The sequence below is a fragment of the Andrena cerasifolii genome, chromosome 15, assembly GCF_050908995.1.
Source record: "Andrena cerasifolii isolate SP2316 chromosome 15, iyAndCera1_principal, whole genome shotgun sequence".
Taxonomy (NCBI): Eukaryota; Metazoa; Arthropoda; class Insecta; order Hymenoptera; family Andrenidae; genus Andrena; species Andrena cerasifolii.
In genome coordinates this window covers 1,560,218-1,573,270 of record NC_135132.1, presented here as the reverse complement: position 1 = coordinate 1,573,270, position 13,053 = coordinate 1,560,218, and the positions used below count along the sequence as shown (strand labels likewise).

Genomic DNA, 13,053 nt, shown 5'->3' with positions numbered 1-13,053 from the left:
TCTTCGTAAAGATCTTCTACCAGTCCTCGAGCAAGAGACTTCCTTGATCTTCGGTCGACGAACGGCTCATCTCGACTAAACGACTCCACTCCTCGGGGCTCTCTCTCAGGGGTTTGGCGTTCCTGCGACAGTATTCGACCTCGAACTCCCTCCGTCGCGACTTCGCACTCGGCCTTTCTGCGACGATGTTCACCCTCGAACTCCCTGCGTCGCAGCTTAGCAACTCCGCGCACTCCTGGCGCCTCCACGTTGCTTCGGTGGTATCCGCGCTCCTGGGGACGCCGCTCGCCAGCAACTCAACTGCATGGATCCCTGACTGCCACCCAGAGCCGTACACCCACCAATCCTTGGTGTGGTCCGTGCACTCCCGGACGTCCCTGCGTCCCTGTCGAAGTCGCACCTCCACCACCAACACTCCGACGCTCCCTCTATAGCGTCCTAACTCGGCCTCTTCTGATGACGATTCCCCGAACCCGACGAGCCCCTCGATTCTACTTGCAGCTCCAAGTCGAATCGGCATTGCTGAACGTTGTATCGGAATGACGTTCGTCGACTCACGCCGTCCTCGCAGAAAACCGTTTTTTTTTTTTACGGCAACCTACGTGGCCTCTTGTAACGTCGTTCGGGGCTTCCCCAAACATCAGTTTTGTCGGACAACACAACAGGATGTCCTCGACGGTTAACAGTGATTAAAGCACATGAAGAGAACGGGACAAGTCATTAAAACATATTTGGGAGAACAGCGGGGAGGCATATTGAAAAAAAAAACAATGGAGAAACAATGGGAGAACATATGGGACACGCCCGAGCAATCATCTGAGAGACATTATCCAGTGGCAAAAGGGATGATAGTAAAGAAAACAGTGGGGAAAGGAAGAAGGGAGCAGAAGTTAACTCTTCCTACTTAAAAACCATGCTTGCACAAGAAAAGATAGCGATAACGAGACAAACCAAGTCGCGGCATCAATCTCGGACCTCAATTCCAATGACACCTCGTGACGACAAGCACGTAGTCCAGTGTGCCCTGGCGACCGTTTCCGACTCGGGACCCCGGAAACAGATTCACATCCATTGGGCACCTCCCAGCTCAAACGTAGAATGCAAATTCCCTGCTCCGCTCTTCTCGTCCCTCTCTCGCCGCAAAAACGCCGCCGACACCACTCCTAAACGTCCTGCCGCACGTCCGCACCTCGACAGGAAAAGTTGACAGATCTCTGCCTGCGCTCACATCTCACGCTGTCCTTTCAGAACACCACTTTTCGCGATAACCTCCGAAAGACGTCAAAACGTCGACGTTTTCTCGTCATCGAGAGCCAACTTCAGGACGCGCGCTCCCATCTGTCACACGCTCTTTTGTTTAATTGGGTAACTGTCCCTCGCAGTTCTCTACATTACCCAACGAGAATAATAAACCAAAATTCGGCCTCCTGCCGTTTTCTACGTTACCCAACAAGAACGACACAATCAAAATTCGGATTCCTTTTCGTGGGTCGGCTTCCCGAACTTCCAGAGCCGACCCAGCAATGTCCTCCTTTTTCGGCAGCATCCTCGCCGAAGTCTCGAAACTGCTCCGATGTCGGCGGTCCTCGACCGCCGTCGCCGCTCCCGCTGCTCCTGTGTTCGTCCCTCGATGTCACCGAGCCTCGACCGCCGTCACTGCTCCCGCTGTTCCTGTGTTCGTCCCTCGATGTCGGCGGGCCTCGACCGCCGTCGCCGCTGTCCTTCGTTGCTGTCGCCGCTTCTGTGGCTGTCCCTCGTTGTTCAGCTGCAGGCTAAATCGCACGCAACGGCTCCTTGCGTATCGCACGCAACAGCTCCTCGCGTATCTTCGGGATCCGTGGCTACGGATCCCACTTCTGACACCAATGTTGCGCCAGGGCGTTTTCATCGCAGGCTACCCCGACGCAAAGGAGTAGAATAATAGACACGGACGCACACACGATTGAACTATATTGTTACACAGACCAATAGTTTACAAAGGTGCGACCCGTACGTCCGAACGCAATGGCGTTCGGTACAAGACCTCTTTCTCGTCGGCCTCTCGATCGTCCTCTTGAAGGGAGCCGACCTTCTTCTATCTTCAGCTGCGAGCACCAGCAGGCTATGCACGGGCCTATACCCGGTGCTCGCAACAATATATTTCTTTATATACATATGCATCAAAGTTCTCAACCTCACAAATACTAGGTCCAAAAAGGAGCACCAGTACCTTTGTACACTGAGAACCAGTCGCTATCGTCTCCGGAGCGTGCTGCAATTCTATTGGATAGTACTTAAGCTACCTCTAAGGTCGTGTTCAGATATATTGGACGGTGAGTTTGGTTTCGCGAGCAGCGCGCGAGGAGAAATCAGCCACCATCACCTGATGATCGTGGATTGGCAGTTGAAGTTGGTAGGCCCCCGAAGGGTATGGTGGGGTAACGGGAACGCTACTCGGCTCCGCCTGAACGAAACCATGTGGCTGTTGTTTATTCTTAGCGTAGTAGTTGTGTGTTACGAAGCTATGCGTAAACCAATACGAGTTGAAGCTATCGAGAAAGAATCAACGTTCTGACCAATAAAGCTCCTGAATTTTTTCGGACCTAACGCACACCTATTCTGATGTATGTATTTCTACGCCATGAACTCGGTTTGGCCTACACGTCAGGAGCGTGGCGCTATCCCCACCATTTCTGACTCCCACTTGTTCTGCGAAGACGAGAGCGAGATGGAACGAAAGCACGAAAGAAACGAGAAAGTGGTGGGAATGCTTCGCTGCGTGTATACGTATCTCACGGGCACCGAATCCCCACCGCGTGACGAGCAGGCCTAGCCCGAGAGAGAGTAAAATCGTTGAGAAAAGAAGCACCGAGCAGGCAAGCGGTATGGTGGGAGAATACGCCTTACGAAACTCACCGGTCAATAAATCTGAACACGACCTTAGGCCCTAGCATTCGTTTGATCATAGAAATGTATTCAAATTGAATGTGCCGCTGTGCTGTGCACGCCTCCTTTTATACCAGATAATTGGCTGGCTGGCGCATGCGCAGTGAGTTGCAAGTTGTTATTTTGTATTTTACTCGCTCATTATACTACATTTTGTCGTGCGTTTTTGTCAGTAGCTACATTTAATTATTCCTAACGTCTCTATAATATTTGTTCCTTTAATATTCGCTTAAATCATAAATTATATATAAAAGTATTTACAATGGGTCTGCACGGTAATACAGTACGCTTTTGTACGGTAACGTAGAGTGATTCTATTTTACCGACGGTCGGTATTAACGGGTTCGAGTTCCCGTGGGACGTTACATCCTGATTACTGTCAATTGAATGCTTACATCCTGAATGCTGACCAAATATTGTCATTTAATTTACTGCCACATATTCCAAAAATTACTCTTTTGGGCTAAACTTCCGAAAAACCCCCGTGCTCCAAATTGGCTGAAATTTTGGAAACAGGTTAATTTTGCATAGAAATAATGTTTGCGAGAAGGATTTTTGGCGACTCGATTTTTTTTTATAATTTTGATGTCATTCCCTACCTTACCGACGCAAAATAGTATAATGTAAATTGTCAGAACTTTTAAAACAAATATTTACCGAACTCACATCGGTTCGCCACCATGTTTTACGCGCCCGCGAGCGGGCGCCCCCCCCCCGCCCCCATAATCTAGCCCAAACCAATACTAATGAACAAGTTGAAAAGTGGAATTCGGTTCTGTCGCAATAAGTCTTGTTCATTCGGACGTACAGTCTAACTCTGGTTTGCATTGGGTCGGAATGACAAAATAAAATATAAAACATCCCCCCTCCCCCCTCTCCCCCGGGCAGGAAGAATTACAATGACCATAGTTACACGTTTAGATTAGATTTTTAGAACGGTTTTATTAATCGGCAGGATATACATATTTAATATCTTCTATTATTTGTAAAAATGCATCTGTCCCATCTCTTTTTATTTCAAAACGCCATAGAAATTCACACATGTGGTCAATAAGTGTATCTTCTCTAATACCACCTCTACTTAGTCGAGCTCGCAAAACACGCCATGACGACTCTATATTTTGTGTATAAGCTCCGCTTTCCGGGTCTACGAAATTAGTGCTATGGTTCACAGTTTCGTGAACGTAACCATGTTTTTCTAAATTTACGCAGCCCTTCCATCAATCAGTGTGTATTTCTGTACCTACTGCTACGTGTTTCTCAATTAATGAAATAAGAGTATTTTCGTCTCTTTGTTGTCAGGACATATCTCTAAACAATACTTCTGTCCTCCTCGTTCTATCATACCTATTCCAAAGTTTTCATATAAAATAAACAATAGAAATTAAACTTAATTATTTAAAAACTTTTAAAATATCAATGGCCATAAAAATTGCACCTAATATCCATGCACCTTCACGCAAACGTCCTCTTTCAAATTTCCTACGTCCAATTTTGCATTCGTCAATCTCGATTATAATACCGGGACCACCGATTAAACCTTGCATTTCATACCGTCTGTCAAGCGCTAGAGTGCACACTTTACAGAATGAAAATCTATCTGCAATTGATTCACTCGAAATTGTTTGGTCTTCAGCGATAGAACATTCATGCTGTGTTTGTTCGTATGAATATCGCCGTGCAAAAGCATAAGTTTTTAGCATGCAACTTTGAAAACTCAAATGACAACGTTCGAACCTATGGAAATTTTCGCGTAAGATAACAATAACATGCGTAATAGAAGTATAACTTCAAAGCAATTTCAAGCAATTTCAGCAATCTGAATCTTCTCGTGAATATTTTCGGGACTATCACTCACATCAAAATCATCAAAAGCAGCACTGTTACGTTCGGATAATTTAGAAACGTTCTCGGCGTGTGATTTTGTACCAAAATGATTTTTTATTTCTGATAACCCGCTATTAATCATATAATTTTTACAACACGCGGAACAATGAAATTTGGAGTCGTCGTTAAAAACGCGTTGTAGCCAGGTTTAAAATAATCGCGCTCTAATCATTGTCGAAGAAAAGTTCTCGGAATATATTTGCGTTTCGCTGTAGGAGAATTCATGACAAAAACCAAAAAAACAGACAGAGGAAAAAGATAAATAAAAAAAAGAAAACGAAAGTATATAAATTAATGAAAAAAAAAAATACTTACCTGTTTAGTTGATGCCTTCAAAAGATGGACGATCACCAGCTGAAATATGTACACAGCACTACGAATGACGGTTACTCTACGTTCGCGTATGTCCGTTACGGTATCCCGCCAAAAAAGCCAGCGTAATGTAGTTCCAACAATGTACAAGCGGAGCGCTGAAGTAGAAAATCTTCAATTCTTCGCATCTTGCATAGCACGAAACTACCAAAGAATATTATTCTATAGAGCGGAGATATCACAAGCTGAGATTCCTTACTCCACCGCAGGCGGCGCTGCAGTCGGAAATCTTCGCTTCTTACACCTCTGCGCTCAGCTACGCTAATAGTACTAATAAGTAATCTCGCCTACAGAGTGCAGCACAAGTTGATCGGTACAAGATGGCTGAAATTATTCCTTCCTTCCCCGCGGAGATCCTCAACCCCCCGCAATTATGCACCGTCCTTTAGGTCCATGATCGCCGCCCGTGAGGTGCTGCGGTCAGAGTGAGTGTGGCGGAAGTAGGAACTATCACATTCCCAAACAGTGCGGCACTTGTACTCGCGGATCATACGATTTAATTTAATTTAATTCAGTGTACGAGGGAATATATATGTACATGAACAATGTGATATAATTTGCATTACAATTTCGATGGTGTTAATATCACTTTAAATAATTCAGTTTAAATAAAATCGTGGGGCATGATATTTGATAACAGGATATGAATCACTTTAATATAGAAGCAAACGTCGAAATGAATTTGTTGTTAGAAAGTTTTCATTCGCATTAATGAAATGAAATAAAATTGATAAATTGTAGTTGATGATGTTTATATGCATGTAAACTTCAATATAAATTGTATATATGCAAATAAATAAACTTTATTGTAAATATTAATTGTGTGTACGGAAATTAATACAGACAGAGGTGTGAATATGAATTATTAAGAAAATACACAATTTATATCGAGCAATGATTAAAACATAACGACAATTCCAAACGAATTGAAATCAGTCTATAACCACAAAAGGTAGAAAAAATAATAAAAAGACTATTATTTTATAGAATTAAATATTATTATTATTTTATTTAATTAAATAATTAATATTAAAAATAAACATTAATATTTTGGGTATCACGTTTGCCACCACCACGCTGGTATAGTCCTCTTCGTCCTCGGCCTCTCCACCCGCCTCTCCACCCACCTCTGCCCCTTTGACTATACGCCATTTTTTCAAATGATTTCTCCAACTAAAAGACAGTAATAACAAACAAAAAATCGTTTAAAAGAGCACAATTACAACGTTACAAAGAAGTTTCATATGAAGTAAGATATAATACCACAATATGCATAATTACTTTTATACACACCGCGTCAAAATTTTCCGAACATTTTAGTCATTTTCAAATGGCTGTATCTCTGTGAAAAATGGTCGTAACAAATATTTAAGAAACGCATTTTAAAGCTTGAAGTTTATAGTTTTTGAATCAAGAACTCAATCTTCTTTCATCCATTATGATACTATTTTATCAAGATGAAGGGCAGGAAACGAAGTTTCAGAATTTTTTGCTTGGTTAAAAATTTTGTCTGGTAAATCCAATGAAGAGGTCCTATAGAGCAAACATTTCTCATTAATTTCGTTTTTTTTTTTTTGGTTTTGTTGTATGATTTTTATTGACCGAGTTATTCGCGAACAAAGCAAAAAAGGTACTTTTTACTTTGAACACCTGTAACTTGCGAACTCATGCTCGTAGACAATTTTTCATGAGTGGTTTGGAAAACTAAAAAAGTTTCCTTTCAGAACCTTTAGGTGCCAATTCAACGAGATTTTTCTAAATCATATTAAATCCATTTTCAAATGACCCCAAAAATTGCATATTTACCATTTTTTTAAGAAAACATGATGCCACTTCAAGGAAAATCATGGAATCATTCAAGTGTCCACGTTTTTTTGTGAGGTAAAACTACCCCTTAAACACTGTGTAAATGTTAGAAACCAGCGTGAGAGGAAAGGTTTATAATAAATGAGCTAGGCACTAGTATTGTAATAAGTATGATACAATGTAATTTATTATATATATATATCGGCGTATCACACAACACGTAGTGGACCAACTTACTCGTGAGACACAGATCAACCAAAGAGTGGCTAACGAACAGAAATAACGCAAAGGTGCTCACTCAAGTCCCATCCACACATCTCACGCACACCACGCTCACTGTATGCATTGACTTTTTTCTACAGTAAATGGCCGGATCGATCAGATTTTTTTTCCGTATGTCCTCGATGGTCAAACATGCGATATGGTCTGAAAAATTGAACAATCACCTGTTTTACGTTATGATTCTCTTCAAAACTCTTTGTTTGTTGTCGCGGCATTTAAACGATTGTTGCACGTTTTTTGTTAGTCCAATGTCATTTTAGTAAAAAGAAAAGATTTAAAAAATTTAAGACAAACATTTTTATCCAAACACTTCACAATGACGAAACTGTACTTCAATAAATGGCATTAGCACCACCCAAAGCGCGCTACGAGTAGGCGCATGTGCGATCGGATTTACAGTTCATTGTGTGTGCGTCAGCATGGAGCGATGAAACTCTGCGGTTCGTCACTCCCGTAGTATTTTCTGACTCCAAATTCACTTTCCGATGCGTGTGTGTATGAGAGCACGCGCGCACGTTGTGTGTGTGTGTGTGTCTATGTGCATTTGTGTGTGGTCTAATAATGGGTGTTGCCACCTCGCCGCACGATAACTTCCCTCAATCGGTTGCGCATGTTAATGCAGTTCCGAATTTGCCTTTGAGGATTTCTGTGCCAAATTTGGCGGAGGGCGTGTGTTAATTTTACTAAATTCGCCAAGTTCGGGTACTATTGTCGCAAACGTCGCCCAAGAATGTCCCACACATGTTCAATGGGATTCAGATCTGGCCTCACTGCTAGATGGCCAAGAACGGATATCCTATTTTGCCGCAGAAATTGTAGCGTATGGCGTGCCGTATGCGCCCTTACATTATCCTGCATAAGCACGAAGCGGTTCCTCATACGTTGACGCAGAGGGAGTACAACGGGGCGCAGAATCTCGTCCACGTACCGCGCAGCGGTCATCCCACCAGGTGGGAGGACAATTAATGGGGTACGTGAGTACCGTGTTGCCCCGGCCCAAACCATAACCGATCCATCATTGAACGTAACGACCGGCCTTATATGGTTGGTATTATGGCGTTCACCACGATGGCGCCAGACCCGAACCCGTCGATCGTTCCTGTAGTGGCAAAGTCGGGACTCGTCAGTAAAAAGGACATTTGCCCATTGTCGCTGGCCCCAGTGCACATAATGGCGAGCGCATGTCAAACGCTGCCGTTGATGTGTGCGAGTGAGCAACGGGACTCGCATTGGATACCTCGAACGTAAGCCAACGTTCCTCAATCGACGCCTGATGGTACTGCTGGAGTTGGATTCTGTCAACGGTTCACAAATTGTCCCGCAATAACGCGCCCAGTGACGATTAGCTCCCAAAGAACATATCAGGTAATCATTCTATCCTCTCGAGAAATTGTCGCACGCCTGCGCCCTTGCCCTGATCTGCGAAAGTTCTGTTCATTCCCTCGAAATCAAGCATACAGACGGTTGACAACCGACGAACTAACACTAAAGGAATTGGCAACTTGTCGCTGGCTGTGGCCTTCCTCCAACAGAGTCACAAGTTGGGCGACTTTGTACTCAGTTAGGTGACGTCGGGGCATAACTCGATGCAAAAAAAGAAGTTCGCTAAAAGTCGAATTTAAAGTAGCAAGTTGCTGCGTGAGCTGTGGACATGAAGTAAGAGTAAGGACACTCGTCTGCCTAGATTGAAAGTGGCCAGAAAAACTGTTCCGTACATCACGAGGTTCGCCGAATAACTTGGACTTTATCGTCGCCATCTTGAAATTGTAAATGACAGATGATGAGACAAAAAGGTTAGAAATACATGGTTACAGGAGATGTACATTTACATGTATCCGAAAAACCTAAAATATTGTACAGATGATGCAATGAATACTACTATTACGTGGTTACAGTAGGACGCGTGAATATGAAAAATTGAAAGGAAAGTAATGTTATAAATTTTTAAAAGAAATAAAATCATAACCTACAGTGTGAGTAAAATAATCATTATATAAGTAAAAGAAAACGTATATGTATAAATTAAATTTTAAAGATATAAATTCTATACTAACAACTATTTTTACATTAATTGAGAGGAGAGAAGAACACTGGACGAGAATAATTTAGAATACATATCTATAGAGGTATACAGTATTTCCTCGTTAGCGGCTCGCTGGTCGGGACCGACGTTGAGCCCGTGTCGTGAACAGAGCCCTAATTCTGAGTGTTCGTCTCTCGCTTCTTTCTGGCCGAAGGGGGGAGCGAGATGGAACACTGCGTGCGCGGCGAGCGTGCGCGATGGTCGCAAAAGACGGAGTGTCAGGCGTCCGAAAGACGGAGCGAGACAAAATATCAACGCGTCGTTTGTCTCGTACCGTCCTCGCTCGCTTTCAGTGCCTCTCGCTTGCTCTCGTTCCATCTCGCTCTCGCTTTCGCCGGACAAGAGTGGTGGAGATATCGAAAAGTCCGTATCGTGTACACCAAACCGAACCCGTAACGAGGAAATACTGTATAATCAATATTCAACAAAATTAAAATTGAAATGAATATATACATTGTTGCAGAGAAAAAGAAGTAACAATATTGAAAGGTATCATAATATATAATATTTATTTATGCGATACAAAGAGTTACAAAAAAATAAGTTTCTTTATTTCTAATAAATACCTATTTTACATATTAATAACATTGTAATATATATTATAGATATAAATATACATATATATTACATAATATTGTTATTTTATTCGATTCCAATTGCAGTTTCATGTTTGGTGTTATTATTATAACACGTCTTAAAATATATGACAAATCGTTCGCCCAACATGTCCACATCACATGGCTGTCATTAACGTTTACAAACCAATAGCTTGTAAAAACCTCTGTACTTTTTCCAATATTTATATGTTCAGCAGAAAACTTGGTTATTTCCTTTTTTCCTTATTCATCTCATGCGACGTAGAAGGAATTGGTTCTTCCGCTGAATGTGACGTTTCCGAGATTTCTCATTCAGTTGAAAACTCACCAGATATAACGACATTATTATTTTTATGTTCTATCTGCCGACAGTATGGTATCTTTTCTAGTGGAAAAATTGAAGTTATTCCTTCTTTTTTTAATTTTGGTTTAACTCTTTTCACATAGATGACTGTTCCATCGACTTGTAAAAAGGCATATTCTCTAATAATATCTTCTGGCTTAAAGTGCAGTACGCAAATCGTGCTTTCCTTGTTTAATTTTATATTTTTAATATACAAAATATTGTACCATACGATAAACATAACTAAATATTAATATTAATCCATTGGACATATCAATATTTTTCGGTTATAAAAACTAAAGTTTATTTAAAATTTATGCTAAAGAAAATTCTACAATTTTCTTTAATATCATGTAATTAGAAATAATATTGTAACCAAACTATAATCACTTTAAAATTTATTATAAAAATTACAACCAAAACATTAAACACTTCTTGTACTTACCGAATTTGTATAAGAATTGAACCAAACGCACTGCACGTAACATGTATTATGAGACGAATATTCAAGATGGCGACGGCAAAGTCCAAGTTATTCCATTTGGCGAACCTGGCCATAAATGGAACATTTTTCGTGACCAACTTTTTTCTGTCTGGGATATAGAGATGAGTCTCTTTACTCTTACTTCATGGTGCTAATGCCAGTTATTGAAGTACAGTTTTCGTCATTGCGAAGAGTTTGGATAAAAATGTTCTTCTTAACCCTTAACTGGTATACTGTTTTTGGCAAACGTGACTGGTATACTGGGGTCGTGGCAGACCCCAAATAAAAAAGGACATAGAAATTTATAAAGTCGACAACTAGAGCAACCACTATGAATATTTTCTTCTTAGGTAATGTATAAAATAATAGAAGCGTAGAAAGTTAAACTATTATTATAAAATTAATTAGAAATTCAGTTTACCAACTTAGGCAACTGAAAATTGTACATCGAACTTTGGGTGCTTGGGGTCACGAGCGATCCCAGGATACCAGTTAAGGGTTAAATTTTTAAATCTTGTCTTTTTACTAAAATGACATTGAACTAACAACAACAACAAAAATATGCAACAATCGCGCATCAAAAACCGCGAGAACAAAGAAAACGTTTTGAAGAGAATCATAACGTAAATCAGGTGAACGTTCAATTTTTCAGACCATATCGCATGTTTGACAATCGACGAAATACGGAAAAAAAACTCTGATCGGTCCGGCATGTTGCACAGTGTTTAAGGCAGGGATGTACATTAAGTCTGCCCTAGGGCAGTCGATGCGCCCTCTCGCTCGACCGTAATATGCTCACTCCCCACTCCTCGGTATAAGGTCTCGTGGTGGAGAACTGTACGACTGCAGAGGCCGTATGCCCATTTTGTTATCTCCAAGGAAAATATGGTATTGTCTCGAGGTTCCCATTGTGCTCCAACGCAGTCACCAGAAAGGTCCTGTTTATGTATTTATGACACCCTCAACAGCTAAATGATGGCTTAGCCGCAGCTGACATACACAGATCCGTCACTGTATGCGTTAGCGATCTCAAGCAGTGGATCAAAATTGACTCAGGCACAGGCTACAGATGGTTAATTGAGATTTGAAAAATATGTTTAAATTTTTGTATGCGATAATAATAATTTTATTCAAAGTTATAATGGTAGCAGTAAGAGGGGTTTAAAAAAAGTTTGATGCTGGCGAACTGATTCTGGCTGTCGTTGTCATCGGAAACAAATCACGTACAATTTTTATCTAATGTTATCTAATTATTACAATGTTATCTAATGAACTAGAATGAAGTAATTATTTGCAAAGATCCAATTTTGCACACAGAAAACTAACAAATGCTTTCCCCAAAAATTAATGTTTTCATTTGAAATACAACCATTTTTGTACTTTTCAACATTTTCATTCATTTTAGTTCATACGATAACTACACTCATATAGATTGAGAAAATTTTTGCGTTTTCTGTTTCAGATGATTACGACATCCAAAATCATGTTCGCCAGCAACAAACTTTTTTTCAAACCCATCTTACTGCTACCATTATAACTTTGAACCAAATTACTATTATTGCATACAAAAATTTGAACGCATTTTTTAAATTTCAATTAATAAAAATACAAAGATTGGAATTATAATACTCAATACTTTTCTTTCAAAAATTCCCCAAAATGTGCCTTATTTTCGGAGCGTCAAACTCTGGAGACCCCTGCAGCAACCTGTGTATTACACACCTAAACGCTCCGCTCCCACTACTCCAGCCGCTCCCCTCTCCGTGGGCGGACTCTGTGATGCCAGATCGGGGACGGGTTCCCTCGAGAATTTCCCCCACCTCGAGCACACTACGCCGAGTTGCGTGTCCGTGAGTCAGACTCCGAAGCGCCGAGGTCACGGACACGCTGCTCCGGCGTAGTGTGCGCGAAGTGGAGAAAATTCTCGGGGGAACCCGTCCCCGATCTGGCATCACAGGGCGGACTCGCTTGTCCTTGAACGAGCTCGAAGCTCGAGCTCGAATGTGCGCTCGCGCCCGGAATTAGGGGTCCTGTGTATGCCTGGTTTAAGGGGTAGTTTTACCTCACAAAAAACGTGGACACTTGAATGATTCCATGATTTTCCTTGAAGTGGCATCATGTTTTCTAAAAAATGGTAAATATGCAATTTTTGGCATCATTTTAAAATGGATTTAATATGATTAAAAAAATTTCGTCGAATTGGTAACTGAAGGTTCTGAAAGGAAACTTTCTTAGCTTTCCAAAACACTCATTAAAATTTGTCTATGATCATGAG

At 41.3% G+C, this 13,053-nt stretch overlaps 1 protein-coding gene and 1 long non-coding RNA gene across 7 annotated transcripts in view; both read left to right on the top strand.

The window, feature by feature from the left end:
* The window catches only part of LOC143377162 (unconventional myosin-XVIIIa), a 390,650-nt gene that overhangs the window by 93,096 nt on the left and 284,501 nt on the right, over nucleotides 1-13,053 (top strand). The gene's annotated exons all lie outside the window — the stretch shown is intronic.
* Nucleotides 9,009-10,729, top strand: LOC143376780 (uncharacterized). Its single transcript, XR_013087153.1, has 3 exons — nucleotides 9,009-9,269; nucleotides 9,356-9,398; nucleotides 9,819-10,729. It is a non-coding gene; the product is annotated as an uncharacterized LOC143376780 (long non-coding RNA).